The 14,572-nt window shown below is 45.6% G+C and overlaps 1 long non-coding RNA gene across 2 annotated transcripts in view; it reads right to left on the bottom strand.

Annotated features, from left to right (window-relative positions):
* Positions 1–14,572, bottom strand: part of LOC103604913 — a 94,678-nt gene that overhangs the window by 32,631 nt on the left and 47,475 nt on the right. For both annotated transcript variants that reach the window (XR_551750.1, XR_551749.1), the window contains exon 2: positions 7,693–7,850. This is a non-coding gene — a long non-coding RNA (uncharacterized LOC103604913). The remainder of the gene's footprint in view (positions 1–7,692; positions 7,851–14,572) is intronic.

Raw genomic sequence — 14,572 nt, 5'->3', positions numbered from 1 at the left:
TCCTTCCTGTTGATTCTACCAGCAACTTGATAGTCTTCTAATTAATTCCTTTTCTGCTTAGGTTCATCATTTCTTGTGTTTAAAATGTAGAATTCTGAATGACATAGTTTTCTTTTGCATTGTTCTTATTATCATTTTTTAAATATTCCACAACTGCAGTTTTAAAGTTTCTTTCACCCAAGAGTTATAAAAAGCTTTTAAAAAAACATTACGTTTGGTTATGTTTATATATTTATATCTTTGTGATTTGATTTCTGGTTTTATTGTTTCCTTGGATGACAGGGTCAATGCAATATCTGCATAATTTTTGTAAATGTTCCATGAATAGTTGAAAAAGGTATGCTGTGTAGAAACCAAGTTCAGCATATATTTATTAGTTATATATTGGTATCCTCTATTTCCTTACTTATATTTTGTTGACCTGAGCCATCAGAAACAGAGGTATACTATTATGTCTCATAGCATTATGTTTATACCAAATCATCCCTGCATTTTCTCACAGTTTTTGCTTTATAAATTTTGATGCAATGTTATTTGGTACATAAATGTTGATGACTTAATTTTTAATTGTACTCTTTACCAATATAAAATTACTCTGTTTGACCTGTGTAATATGATAAATACAATGCTTTCTGCCTTGAGTTCTCTTTGGTCTACTCTTAATAATGGTCCCTGAAGGCTTTCTTTTATTTTGATGTATGTAGTTACTATCACAATGCCTGACATAGCTGCTCATTAAACATCGGTCAAATGCAAAGATACTGGAAATTAGAAGGCACAGTAAAGCCTTGGCTGTTTTGGTTCCTAGGAGGATACAAATGCCAGCCGCCTCCATTGCCCTCAAATGATATGCTTTCCTCTTGCCATACTCAGATAGTTAAGAAGAAATTCCAGAATGCTGCTCCACACACCAGAAGGCAGCTGCAGTGCTTCACCTCTGCTATTTCAAATCTCTTACTGTTGCGTACGCTGGAAAGCACTGACTGGATTATAAGGGGCAGCGGTGGCTGCACAAGCAGAGTGTACACACACACACACACACACACACAAGATGTCTGCAGGCTGAGCTCAGAAACTCACATCACAGGGAGCAACAGGAAGGAGACAGTGTGGGACAGAGGCAGAGGATGTAGTAAAACATAGTCAGCTGCCCAGCAGAGAAAGAGCACAGCAAAGAGGATGCAGAGGAATGAGAAAGGAAGTTTGTAAGGATTTTAAAGAGGGTGGTAAAGCCCCACCAAAACAACAGTAATTGGATACTAAGTCCCTGCAGATGGTGTTCTTTGTGGCATCCACGCCAGAAATCAAAGAAGGGGACAGACGACAAGGAGACTAGGGCATGCCCTGTGTGAGGGAGGAGGCTGGTGCTACCTGTACTCCTGGAGTCCAGCACAGCCTGAAGGCTTCATGCGTTATCTCCTCTGCCCAGGTGGGGCATCACAGGTGCAGAGAGAGACGCCTTGCCCAGACAGGACCCCAGGTCTGTGACTCAGGCAGCTGCTGCTTCCAGAGGCCACCTCTCAGCCTCTCGCCTAAGTTGCCTCCTGGCTTGTCAAAGTTAGATGGACTCTTGTATAACTGGTTTGCAAATGCTTGCAATGCTTTATGTTAGTGTTTAGCCAACTTTTTTATTAGTCTGTCCCCTGCATGTGATAGATTAATTTCAAGTAAGTCCCTTTGCATTACAGGTTTAGATTGTATTAAAAATACCCAAATCTAGTGAAATCTACTGGCTGTTCTGACACTGGACCAGGGCTCTCCAAGGACAGCCTTCTTCTCAGGGTCCCTGGTCAGGCAAATTAGGAGGGCACACAGTTGGGGTTTAGCGTGGACAGATTAAGTTTAAGGGGACCTCACAAGCCAAGGTTTTGCTTTCTAGCTCCTTTGGTTACTTTTTTTAATGATCTGAGAAATGTGAGGATCTGAGAGAACAGAGGGGGCTCCACCGTCCCAGTGGCTGGGTGTTTAAAAACATTTTATAACCTCGACGATTGCCTGGATGAACAAACAACCCCAAATACTCTGCTCCAAACGTGCAGAAGCGATCTGATGGCAACACTGAGAAAGAACTAGAGAGAGAGAGAGAGAGAAAGACTAAGAAAGAGACAGAAATAGATAAACACAAAGTCAGAAGACTGAGAAAGAGACAGAAACAGATAAACACAAAGTCAGAGAGAGAGAGAGAGAGAGAGAGAGAATGTATTCACTTCTGTTCCTGCAAATCATCTAATCCTACCAGATTACATGAAAGCGAGGTGATTCCTGTCACTTTGTTAGACAAGCCTTGTTTGGATCAGTCGTCTGGGAGCACGAACAGCAACACTTTCCCTGTTCCTGATGAGAACATTGTCAATAGCGAGCACCTACTGATCCCTTGGTGTATGCTGGGCCTGTGCTGGCTGCTCTGGTGGGCANCGCCCTGTGTGAGGGAGGTGGCTGGTGCTACCTGTACTCCTGGGGTCCAGCACAGCCTGAAGGCTTCATGCGTTATCTCCTCTGCCCAGGTGGGGCATCACAGGTGCAGAGAGAGACGCCTTGCCCAGACAGGACCCCAGGTCTGTGACTCAGGCAGCTGCTGCTTCCAGAGGCCACCTCTCAGCCTCTCGCCTAAGTTGCCTCCTGGCTTGTCAAAGTTAGATGGACTCTTGTATAACTGGTTTGCAAATGCTTGCAATGCTTTATGTTAGTGTTTAGCCAACTTTTTTATTAGTCTGTCCCCTGCATGTGATAGATTAATTTCAAGTAAGTCCCTTTGCATTACAGGTTTAGATTGTATTAAAAATACCCAAATCTAGTGAAATCTACTGGCTGTTCTGACACTGGACCAGGGCTCTCCAAGGACAGCCTTCTTCTCAGGGTCCCTGGTCAGGCAAATTAGGAGGGCACACAGTTGGGGTTTAGCGTGGACAGATTAAGTTTAAGGGGACCTCACAAGCCAAGGTTTTGCTTTCTAGCTCCTTTGGTTACTTTTTTTAATGATCTGAGAAATGTGAGGATCTGAGAGAACAGAGGGGGCTCCACCGTCCCAGTGGCTGGTTGTTTAAAAACATTTTATAACCTCGACGATTGCCTGGATGAACAAACAACCCCAAATACTCTGCTCCAAACGTGCAGAAGCGATCTGATGGCAACACTGAGAAAGAACTAGAGAGAGAGAGAGAGAGAAAGACTAAGAAAGAGACAGAAATAGATAAACACAAAGTCAGAGAGAGAGAGAGAGAGAATGTATTCACTTCTGTTCCTGCAAATCATCTAATCCTACCAGATTACAGGAAAGCGAGGTGATTCCTGTCACTTTGTTAGACAAGCCTTGTTTGGATCAGTCGTCAGGGAGCACGAACAGCAACACTTTCCCTGTTCCTGATGAGAACATTGTCAGTAGCGAGCACCTACTGATCCCTTGGTGTATGCTGGGCCTGTGCTGGCTGCTCTGGTGGGCATGACCTCACTTAATCCATAAAGGCAACCTACAGGCTAGCACTAGGGTCACCCCATTCTGAAGATGTGGAGGTAGTTGGGAGTGTTCAGATAACTTGCCTAGGTTCCAGTATTATTCCATGACAGGACCAGATTTCAGTCCTGGGTCTGTGTGTCCTTAGAGCCAGGTCCCCAACCACCAGGCTCTGCTAACCAGCTCTATATTTGCAGAGTTTGCTCCCTAAGAGGCTCTTCCCTCAGCTAAAAAGGCAGAGCCTCTATGGCTTTGCTCTCATTTCAAACTTTTTTAATAAAGAAAAATATTTTTCCCAACTGCCTGGGAAGCTGCATTTTTCCTCTCTCTTCTCCCAATGCAGAGTGACATTTACATATTGGTCTGGGAAGTACCAACACAAACGCACGCACTACAGAGGAAGGAAAGCCACATGTCCCAACCTTGGCTTTTAACACAGCACTGTACTTTCCCCCTTGCTGCAAAAAGTAGAATTCTTTCAGTAAAAACATTCTGTCTAAAAATAAAATAGTGGCAAACTCTGCAATTACACTTCTCAGTGGGAGACATCTGCTTTCCAATCTACTTTCCCGAATGTAGAAAGCCCAATTCCCTGGTCTGCTCATCAGTCACTCCAAAGGCCCAAGAGTCGTATAATTAACTGGAAAACCAAAGCTCTGTAGGTTTGAATAACTGTGTAGGTTTTTTGTAAACTGCTGTGAGCAGCTTTAGCTTAAATCAACCACATGCTACTCTTCTCCCCTGTCCTCCATGTGGCCGGGCCTCAAGTAGGCTTTGTCAACTCCAGCCCCAGGACCATGGAACAGCACTTAGAGGCTGCTGTTGGCAGCGAGCTCCTTGGCTCCACTCTAGTTCCTCTTGACCCCTTCCCAAGCTTTCCCACTTCCTCTGCTTTTCCTTTCCCTTTGCCGTTCTGAGACTCCTAATTACAGAACACGACCACGTGCTGTGGAACACTGAACTGCCGTTGCGACTCTGATTTATCAGAAAAGTGCAGACCTGGTCCTGGGTAACAGAGACCAAAGGCTCTTATTTTCACAGCTGGTAGATTCTATACAGAGGATTCTGTCTTAAACAGTCACACTATGGCAGAAGTACACCATCAACTGAAGAGGGGCATATATAATTTTGGTAAGGGAATTTTATGTCTAATTCATCAGGGTTCTTCAAGGGACATGTACACCTCTGGGCAATGGAGGGAACAAATGTGAGTGATTATATGAACTTTTGTAAAGTGTCTGACACTAATCCAAAGGTAATTTTATAACAATGTCACTATGAAATGTGGGAGAAAGTTTTTTTTATCATGATTCAGAATGTAGCCTAGAGACAGGAAAGAGAGGATTGAGACAAATTGATAAAAAATGAATGAGTGGAAACAGTGGGGTATATAGAAATGGGTAAAAATCTTTATAAGTAATAAAAAGAAAAGACTCTTCAGGTCTGTAGATAACAAATCCTGATTTATCAAGACGCAGACTAGAATAAGTATTCAGACCTACAGGAGAAGGTATGCAAGGTAACAGAAGAGTTTGCGTGAACAAGTACCAGTTGTTATGGTCCATCGTCTCATAGGCGTCCTCCATGTGGCCGGGCCTCAGGTAGGCTTTGTCAACTCCAGCCCCAGGACCACGGCACAGCACTTAGAGGCTGCTGTTGGCAGCGAGCTCCTTGGCTCCAGTCTAGTTCCTCTTGACCCCTCCCCAAACTTTCCCACTTCCTCTGCTTTTCCTTTCCCTTTGCCGTTCTGAGACTCCTAATTACAGAACACGACCACGTGCTGTGGAACACTGAATTGCCATTGCGACTCTGATTTATCAGAAAAGTGCAGACCTGGTCCTGGGTAACAGAGACCGAAGGCTCTTATTTTCACAGCTGGTAGATTCTATACAGAGGATTCTGTCTTAAACAGTCACACTATGGCAGAAGTACACCATCAACTGAAGAGGGGCATATATAATTTTGGTTAAGGGATTTTATGTCTAATTCATCAGGGTTCTTCAAGGGACATGTACACCTCTGGGCAACGGAGGGAACAAATGTGAGTGATTATATGAACTTTTGTAAAGTGTCTGACACTAATCCAAAGGGAATCTTAAAACAATGTCACTATGAAATGTGGGAGAAAGTTTTTTTTATCATGATTCAGAATGTAGCCTAGAGACAGGAAAGAGAGGATTGAGACAAATTGATAAAAAAATGAATGAGTGAAAACAGTGGGGTGTATAGAAATGGGTAAAAATCTTTATAAGTAATAAAAAGAAAAGACTCTTCAGGTCTGTAGATAACAAATCCCGATTTATCAAGACGCAGACTAGAATAAGTATTCAGACCTACAGGAGAAGGTATGCAAGGTAACAGAAGAGTTTGCGTGAACAAGTACCAGTTGTTATGGTCCATCGTCTCATAGGCCCAGAGGTCAAGATTATAATCCAAGGGAGGTCCTGGGAATCCCTGCAGATTTGCTCCCCTGAAGATATTTAAGCCTCCATACTTCTGTGGCTTAAAAGTGTCCACAAGATGGGTCTGGGATGCCACTGGGCTGGTGTTGCCAGGTATCAGACATCAAACAAAAGCTGTCATGTGTCTCGTAGAAACCCTGGTGTGTCCCTACATGGAGGACAAGGTGTAGTTCTGGTCTACAGAAGGCTACAGTAGATCAAGAAATTGTCCAGAAAAAGCCAACCAAAAACATCAAGGGAGCCATAGTAATAACAGTAGTAGCAGCTAACAATTAATGAGCATTTGTTATGTGCTGGGCACTATTCCAAGTGCTTCACCTGTGACAACACATTGACTCTCTCAACCGTCCCACAAGGTAGATACTGTTATCAACTCCACTGTAGAGATTAGAAAACTGAGGCAGAGAGAGTTTACGTAGCTTGTCTAAGTCATACAGCTAGTATTTGGATTCAGACATCCAGCGTCAGATCCCAGGCTCTTTACTGTAGGCTATTTACTACATGGGAAAGATGGAAAATTCCATTCTGTTCCACGGGGGAGGCAAAGGCTAAAAGCAATTTATCTAAGTTAATAAAACCAAGACAAGGCCTGATAGGGAAAACATGAACTTTGTACTAAATTGTAGATTATTAAAGTTAGGATAAATTTAAGACAAATAAAAAGAAGACTGCTTTGCAAGCAGGAAGTACATTATAAAATTTTATTTTTCTCAAGAACTGAGACTACAAATTCTGACTCAAGGAGAGTGTTAGCAATCAATAATGTGTTATTAAGGGAAACAAGGTTTGTTTTGAGGCGTATTCCTAGACTTTCAGGTATGTGATAACAGGATTTCCATGCTTTTTCTCCCAGGAATATCCTTGGTCACTTCTACTAGACGCAGGCTATGGGGCTGAGGAAATGTGGATCTTGACCACTGTGGCAAAGCCTTCGTTCTTTTCTTGCTACCGTTCCTTTCACTTAGGTCTTCTGTCATCTCCTTACCAACCTCATCTCTAAGGAGCTCCAGCCTAGGAAAGAAGCAGGTCTGTGGGTGTGGATGGCAGCTCTCAGTCTGAAATGACAGGAAAAGCTTGCCAAGTAATTCCAAGGGGCTGGCACCCACGTCAGCTGTACAAATCCTGGGCTGGGTCAGGGGTAGGGCCAAGTTTTACAACCGAGGACCCCTGTGCTTTCAGTTCTGTCTGCCTCTTTCCCTAGTCTGTCCTGGAGAAAGCCACTGGACAGAGAGGAAAGGTATTGGTGGTCTCTGGGAAGGGTAGAGATCGTAACTCTAGCCGCAGGATGAGAAAGCTCCTGGCCTCTGCCTCTTTCCTTCCCGTGGGATCCAGTGCTTCCAGCTCTCCACCCCAAATGCCCCTCCGAGGACTGGGGAGAAGACAACTACACAAAGTCCATCTCCTACGGGCAATGGAGGGATGCAGGAGTGAGATGTTTCTTAGGAGTATGTCAAGGACCTGCTGATCTGACAGTCCAAGGAGCAAAGCCCCCACCTTGTGCACGTGCTGGGGGTGGAGAAGGCCTAGGGCTGTGCAGGATGTAAAAGGGAAAAAGCAAAAAGTGGCTAGGTAGCTCCAGGCCTGGTGAAAGGGACCAGTAGCAAAAGACAAACACAGTGCAGTACACCATCCCAGAGTTTTCAGTCGCGAAGGATCAGAGGGACGGGTGCGCGGGCTGTCCCCAGCACGGTCTGTGCAGAGGCAGGGGCCGCTCCCCGCACGGCCTTTCCCGCCAGCCGCAAGGCCGCACGCCCGGCAGGGGCCCTGCGCTCTACTCACCTACGCAGTTATCGCAAAGGCTGCAGTGGGAGGCACGAGGGGGCCGGAAAATCTTGCAGGTGAAACAGTATTTCAGTTTCACAGTCTGCCATTGATGATGACCTCTTTGGTTCTGGGAGGCGGGCGGTACCCCCCCGAACTGGTGCCGTTAGCGACGTCTGTGGAGAAAAGAAGAGAAAGAGCTCACGCCCTTCAGATCATCTCTGGGGTCCTGCCACCGCCACCGTCCCCGCCAGGCCTTGGGGCTGTCCCCGCGCACCTGCGCTCAGCCGCACCTGCGCTCGGTCTGACCGCCTCCCCGGTTCACACCCGGGCAGGCGGCCACGTGCTGCGCTCCGGCCAATGGGGAGCGAGCATGCGTGGCCCCGCCCACTCCCCCTCCCTGCTGGGCACGGGAGATGCCCCCGGGGCACCTTGGAAGCCACAGCTGGGGCACCTGAATGAGTGCACAGAGGACTTTCTCCCGTCTTTCCTCTTCCCGGGCCCGTACAGTTCCATGAGCAGCAAACCCCACTGTGTTCTGGTGCTGAGGTCTGGGTTTTGGTGCAGGGGCTGGCCTTGCCCTAATTGACACGGTGCCCTAATTAACATTACTTCTCGGATGGCGGGCTCCAAATCCAGCTCAAGTCACTCCCCACTTTGCCCACTGGCCTCCTCAAAACTACCATGGATGGGATGGAATGAGAGGGAGATACAGATTTTTAAAATATATATATGTACTTTTAAATCACTAAATGTGTATTTTAAAAATCACTTCTATATTTCATTTATGGTCTGAACAGCACCTTTTATTAATTTTAGAATCAGTTCTAAAAATGTGGATGAAAATACAAATATGTATATTTTTTAAAGTGTCATTTTATTTGACAGCCTCTGATTTCATATTAGAACCTGGGGAGCTTTTAAAATTCGCCTGAGGCATGGACCCTGCCCGAGATCCACTATATCACCATGGCCTGGGGTTATTCTAATATGCAGCAAGGTTGAGAACCCTTGTTCTACAGGAAGATAAAACTTCCAGGTTTATTCTCACCTAGATCCCTCAAGGCCCTATCAGGCTTGCCAAAAAGGACCTGGGGCAGCTAGCTGTGCAGTCAAGAGCAGGAGGCCACAGGTGGATGGAGAACAGTCACAACAGTGGTGAGGGCTTCAGCTGAGACTCCATGGCTGAGAAACACAGGTGGAGCCGCCCCTGGAGGCTGGATCGGACCGGGGACCGGCAACGGGATTGCAACCCTCGGTGTTGCTCCCGCGCCTCGCTCAGCCAGTGAGCGGGAACCGGTCCGTATGTGGGATCCGAACCCTCGGGCGGGAGCGCCGCCGCGCTTCCCAAGCGGCGCACTTATCTAGTGCGCCACCTGGCCGGCCCGATATGTATATTTTTTAAAGTGTCATTTTATTTGACAGCCTCTGATTTCATATTAGAACCTGGGGAGCTTTTAAAACTCGCCTGAGGCATGGACCCTGCCCGAGATCCACTATATCACCATGGCCTGGGGTTATTCTAATATGCAGCAGGGTTGAGAACCCTTGTTCTACAGGAAGATAAAACTTCCAGGTTTATTCTCACCTAGATCCCTCAAGGCCCTATCCCGCTTGCCAAAAAGGACCTGGGGCAGCTAGCTGTGCAGTCAAGAGCAGGAGGCCACAGGTGGATGGAGAACAGCCACAACAGTGGTGAGGGCTTCAGCTGAGACTCCATGGCTGAGAAACACAGGTGGAGCCGCCCCTGGAGGCTGGATCAGTCCTGGGAAACTTCAGAGCTGGTGACATTTAAGGTAACTATTCATTTGAATTCATACACACTTAAAGGATACACTATCAGAGAGCGATGGTTGCAACATACTTCAGGTCTATTTCTCAAGTGGTAGGAATCAGCCCCATCATCTACTCGGCTCCTCATACAAACTCAACCTGTGCAGGAATTACCTGAGGAGCTTGCAAACCTACTGCTATCTTGGTCCCGCCCTTAGAGATTCTGATTTCATTCGTGCCAGGTACAGTCCGGCATCAAGATTTCTAAAAGCTCCCCAGATATGTGAATATGCAGCCAGAGTTGAGAACCCTTGCTTTAGGGCTTTGTAGTTCCAAGTGTGGTCCACGCAGCATCATATCTGCTGACAGCTTACAGAGAGGCAGATTATCTGCTCTTCCTGACTATTGAATCAGAATCACATTGTACTGAGATTCCCCAGTGATTCATGCACTTTGACGTTAGAGAACCCCTCTCTAGGGTACCTAAGTACTCCCCAGTCCATACCTTCATAACATGCCTCTTTATTATGTACTCAAGTGCACTAACTTGAATGATAAAGAGCTAAACTTAGAGAACACAGTTTCACTCAGATGAAGGACCCATATCACAAAAGACACCCAGACACTCAAGTGTTTTCATGTTGAATACTTGTGATTTAGACCAGCTAGTACCTGGAGAGCTGCATCTCCTGCCCCAGCAGGGCTGCTCTCATTCACTGACAGAATCCACAGCTCACAGAGGCTCCAACAGGTATGCCTCCCACCCTGCCCATGTACCCCCAATCTTCTTTAAGAGTCTGTCAGAGGCCTGGAAATCTGTCATTAGCCCTTTAGCCTAAAGCTTTGGTACTTTTGAAAATACCAATCCTAGCCGAGCCCGTGGTGCACTTGGGAGAGTGCGGCGCTGGGAGCGCAGAAGCGCTCCCACCGCGGGTTCGGATCCTATATAGGGATGACCGGTGCACTCACAGTGCTCACTGGCTGAGCACAATGCGGCCGATCTCAAAAAGGACAAAAAAAAAGAAAGAAAAACTCACTGGCTGAGCGCAGTGCGGCCGATCTCAAAACGGACAAAAAAAAAAAGAAAAAAGGAAAAAGAAAATACCAATCCTAGTGGTAGGAAGAACATTTTGAGCTGCTCTCGGCCATTTGCTATGCATGGAAAATTAAAGTTCCACAAGCAGGTTGGAAAAGAAGAGGACAGAGAGTTCAGGAACAGCTGAGAGAGGAAATAGCAAGGAGCAGACCTTCTACTTTCTCTTTTCCCGAGGACCACCCTTCTGCTTAGAATAATTAAACCGCCGTGGAGCCATCCCAAGGACTCTAGTGGCCTTTCCAAGCAGAACACCCTCTTTTGACATGTGCCCCACCAGCCTGGCACCCCAGGTGGCTGTCCTATCGAATGGTGCTAAGTTCAGCAGGCATGTGGAGAGGTGCTGAGCTCCAAAACCATGTACATTGGGAAGAGGGAGGCATCTCAGCAGTTCTGTGGTAAGGAGAAAACCAAGAGGTTTTACCCTGAGCATCAGGGTAAAAATAACTGGCTTTGAACACATGAAAGATAAGGTCAGATCTCTAGGGGCACCAACTGGGTGCCATTGAAGCTTAAATGATTCATAATTTGGTGCCTGTCTAGCTTTATGTCAGCTGTGAAATCTACTGTATCTCTTTAGTTGTTGCAAACATGGGTAGAAAAACTTGAAGGAGCATGACCAAGATAATTCACACCCCACTTCAACTCCCCTTACTTTCTTAATTCTCCAGAAATCCAGATTCTTTGAAGAGCTCATCTGATTTCAAGCAAGAGTTCAGCCTAGGTCATGGCGGAAAAAAGGTTGCCTGGGTATTCCTTGCTGCTGTGTGTCTCTCAAACCTTAGACGCTTGCCTACATTTTTTTTTTTTTTTCATTTAACCATAGTCTTTTCCTTTAAATAAATTCCTTGTGGAGTACACTTTGGGTAGTCTGGTGAGTCCTTTTAAATAATCAAACTAAAGAAAGCAATGCAATTGTGCTTATTTTCCTTTGGTCAAATAATGACACACATGGACAGAAATATTTGTTTGATGAATAATTTTATAAAATTCAGAAAGATATGTTTTCTTAATTGGATTGATATGGTGGAATCTCAAACAAATTAATTTATCTATTTTATTGTCATTAAGTATAAATAGATTTATATTGCTATCGTGACTTATTTCATATAATATCCTTTATTAAGTACTTTAAACTCATATATATTTACTGTGCTTTTAAAAAGTATTCAAATGTTTGCATTTTTTTTCTTTGTTATTTTTGGAATTTGATTAAGTTGACATTGTCAGCAAGCACATGAACAAAGGTTTACATGTTTCTCTTGGCATTGGAAAAGGGACAAATTCATAATTTCTAAGTATAACACATGATTTCTGATAAGTACGTACATTCATTTTTCATATTTTTGACTTGCCAAAGACTGAAAAATTACTTGTGTCATCATTTTTATAAATTTTTATTTTGCTTATTTATTTGATTTGTTAAATACTGAGAATCTCTTAATTAATTTGATATTTGTTAAATTTTTCTTTCTTTCCTGTATTTTCTCATGGTTTGTTTTATTTGTCATCACTCAATGCTCACTGTTAGTCATTCGTTTTAACTATTTCCATGTTTATTCTCTCAAATTATACTATTTCTGAATCTATCCTTATATGCCTTTTAGTTATTCTTTAAGAAATGACCATAAACATTGTATTTTCTGACTCCTTTATCATAAAAACTTATATTTTTCTTTCATTATTTAAAGATGGTTTTGCTGTTATTACAATTTACTTACTTGATGCTAAACACTCTTTAAGACATTTAGTAGCCATGAGAAATGGAGAAATGCAAACATTTTCTTAGTTTTATAGTTTTATAATTTCAAATAAAAACATCATTTCTTGTGATCTATCTATTATATTCTCAATGTAGTAAATACAAGCTATGAATACAAATATAATAAATAAAACATAAATTGTGTGAAATGCAGATGACACTGTTTCGTCATTCCAGGCATTGGCGCGAGATGTTCTCTCCAGTTCAGAGCCCCTTCCTGCTGTCTGTACTCTTTAAAGGCACAGTTCAAGCTTCTCTTGTGAGAACACTTCCCAGAGGGGTACTTAGCTCATGGACTTCTATGGCCAGTAGATTGTATTGCACTTCTGCTAGGTGCTGCCCTGTGCTGGGAGCTGGGGACACAGCAGAAATGAAACTGACTTTTTCTCTGCTGGTGGGGTTTACAGGCTAGGGGAACTCCCCGTACCTATGACAAGGCTTTGTCTTCATGTCTTCCTCTGGATGCCGTTCAAGGGCAGGGACCATGCCTTACCCACATTCATGTTCTAGTACACAGTAGGTGCTCAAGCAGTGGAGGACTGCTGCATGCCTACACACATTATTATATGATAATAATCAGGTTAGGGCAGTTAATGCATCAATCACCTCATACATTTATCATTTTTGAATGAAAACATTCTAGAGCCTCTCCTCTAGCTATTATGTAATGTACAAAACTGTTAACCATAGTCGCCCTGCGGTGCGATAGAACACCCCTGTCTAACTGAATTTGGTACCCATTGGCCAACCTTAAACTTGTCCAAAAGCTGCTGCTGATCTGGATGATTTCACAGGGTGAGTCAGCGCCACCTCCTCACCAGGAGGGCAGGGCATGAGGGCAGCTTTCTATCTCAGGGTAACCCCCAAAATGCTGTTTCTTTCACATAATACGCCAATGGCTTTCAGGCACGCCTGTGTCCAGGGCCGACGTGCATAATGGGGCCTTGAAACTGAGGGCTTCAAATACAAACTTTAGGACAAAAGAAATTTTTCTTCAGTGTTCAACTGAGGTGGATGGCTGGTCATGAAGTCTTTCTCTCCTCTATGGAGACCAGCGGCACCGTGGCCTGTGCTACGTGGCACAAAGGGCAAAGCAGAAGGTGGTGTTCCTGCTCTAATCTGCAATTATTCTGATTTTTGGTTTGGTCTTTTTGGGGGAGGGGGCAGTTTGTTGGTAACAATTGCCCCTCTGCTTGTTAGGGCTGCTCTTTGTGGTTTAAATATAGCTATTGAAAAAGAATAATCCANACTGGACAGAGAGGAAAGGTATTGGTGGTCTCTGGGAAGGGTAGAGATCGTAACTCTAGCCACAGGATGAGAAATCTCCTGGCCTCTGCCTCCTTCCTTCCCGTGGGATCCAGTGCTTCCAGCTCTCCACCCCAAATGTCCCTCCAAGGACTGGGGAGAAGACAACTGCACAAAGTCCATCTCCTACGGGCAATGGAGGGATGCAGGAGTGAGATGTTTCTTTGGAGTATGTCAAGGGCCTGCTGATCTGACAGCCCAAGGAGCAAAGCCCCCACCTTGTGCATGTGCTGGGGGTGGAGAAGGCCTAGGGCGTTGCAGGATGTAAAAGGGAAAAAGCAGAAAGTGGCTAGGTAGCTCCAGGCCTGGTAAAAAGGACCAGTAGCAAAAGACAAACACGGTGTGCCATCCCTGAGTTTTCAGTCGCGAAGGATCAGAGGGACGGGGCGCAGGCTGTCCCCAGCATGGTCTGTGCAGAGGCAGGGGCCGCTCCCCGCACGGCTTTTCCCGCCAGTCACAAGGCCGCACGCCCGGAAGGGGCCCTGAGCTCTACTCACCTACGCAGTTATCACAAAGGCTGCAGTGGGAGGCACGAGGGGGCCGGAAAATCTTGCAGGTGAAACAGTATTTCAGTTTCACAGTCTGCCATTGATGATGACCTCTTTGGTTCTGGGAGGCGGGCGGTACCCTCCCGAACTGGTGCCGTTAGCGACGTCTGTGGAGAAAAGAAGAGAAAGAGCTCACGCCCTTCAGATCATCACTGGGGTCCTGCCACCGCTGCCGTCCCCGCCAGGCCTCAGGGCTATCCCCACGTACCTGCGCTCGGCCGCACCTGCGCTGGGTCTGACCGCCTCCCCGGTTCACACCCGGGCAGGCGGCCACGTGCTGCGCTCTGGCCAATGGGGAGAAAGCACGGGTGGCCCCGCCCACTCCCCCCTCCCTGCTGGGCACGGGAGATGCCCCTGGGGCCACCTTGGAAGCCACAGCTGGGGCACCTGAATGAGTGCACAGAGGACTTTCTCCCG

The sequence above is a fragment of the Galeopterus variegatus genome, unplaced genomic scaffold (assembly GCF_000696425.1).
Source record: "Galeopterus variegatus unplaced genomic scaffold, G_variegatus-3.0.2 Scaffold5472, whole genome shotgun sequence".
Taxonomy (NCBI): domain Eukaryota; kingdom Metazoa; phylum Chordata; class Mammalia; order Dermoptera; family Cynocephalidae; genus Galeopterus; species Galeopterus variegatus.
Note: the sequence above shows the minus strand (reverse complement) of the source record. Positions and strands in the feature narration are given on the sequence as shown.